Raw genomic sequence first — 1,152 nt, forward strand, 5'->3', positions numbered from 1 at the left:
AAACGCCTGCAGACACTCTGTGTCAAACACAAATGGCATGTCAGCAGCTAGCAGATTGCTCAGAGGTTTTGCGATTTTTGAAAAATCCTTTATAAACCTCCTATAGAATCCTGCATGCCCCAGAAAGCTTCTAATTGCCTTAACATTGGCAGGTGGTGGTAATTTTTCAATTACTTCTATTTTTGCTTAGTCCACCTCTATTCCCTTGTTTGAAATTTTATGCCCAAGGACAATCCCTTCAGTCACCATAAAGTGATATTTTTCCCAGTTTAAAACCAGGTTAGTCTCTTGGCATCTTTTCAGAACTAGTTTCAGGTGATCAAGACAGGAGCTGAATGAGTCTCCATATACTGAGAAGTCATCCATGAAGACTTCCAGAAATTTTTCCACCATATCAGAGAAAATAGAGAGCATGCATCTCTGGAAGGTTGCAGGTGCGTTACACAGCCCAAATGGCATCCTTCTATAAGCAAACACTCCAGATGGACATGTGAATGCTGTTTTCTCTTGATCCTGGAGATCTACTGCAATCTGGTTATAGCCTGAGTAGCCATCCAAAAAGCAGTAATAATCATGACCTGCCAGTCTTTCTAGCATCTGGTCTATGAATGGTAAAGGAAAATGATCCTTTCTGGTGGCTGTATTGAGCCTTCTGTAGTCAATACACATGCGCCACCCTGTAACTGTTCTTGTAGGAACCAGTTCATTCTTTTCTTTATGAACCACTGTCATGCCTCCCTTTTTGGGGACAACTTGGACAGGGCTCACCCAGGGGCTGTCAGAAATAGGATAAATAATCCCAGCCTCCAGTAATTTGGTGACCTCTTTCTGCACCACTTCCTTCATGGCTGGATTTAGCCGCCTCTGTGGTTGAACCATTGGTTTAGCATTATCCTCCAATAAGATTTTGTGCATGCATCTAGCTGGGCTTATGCCCTTAAGGTCACCTATGGACCACCCAAGAGCTGTCTTGTGTGTCCTTAGCACTTGAATAAGTGCTTCCTCTTCCTGTGGATTTAAAGCAGAGCTTATGATCACTGGAAAAGTGTCACCTTCTCCCAGAAATGCATATTTCAGGGATGGTGGTAATGGTTTGAGCTCGGGTTTAGGAGGTTTTTCCTCTTCCAGAGAAAATTTCAGAGGCTCTTTCAT

The sequence above is a fragment of the Arachis ipaensis genome, chromosome B1, assembly GCF_059453495.1.
Source record: "Arachis ipaensis isolate K30076 ecotype BB chromosome B1, ASM5945349v1, whole genome shotgun sequence".
NCBI lineage: Eukaryota > Viridiplantae > Streptophyta > Magnoliopsida > Fabales > Fabaceae > Arachis > Arachis ipaensis.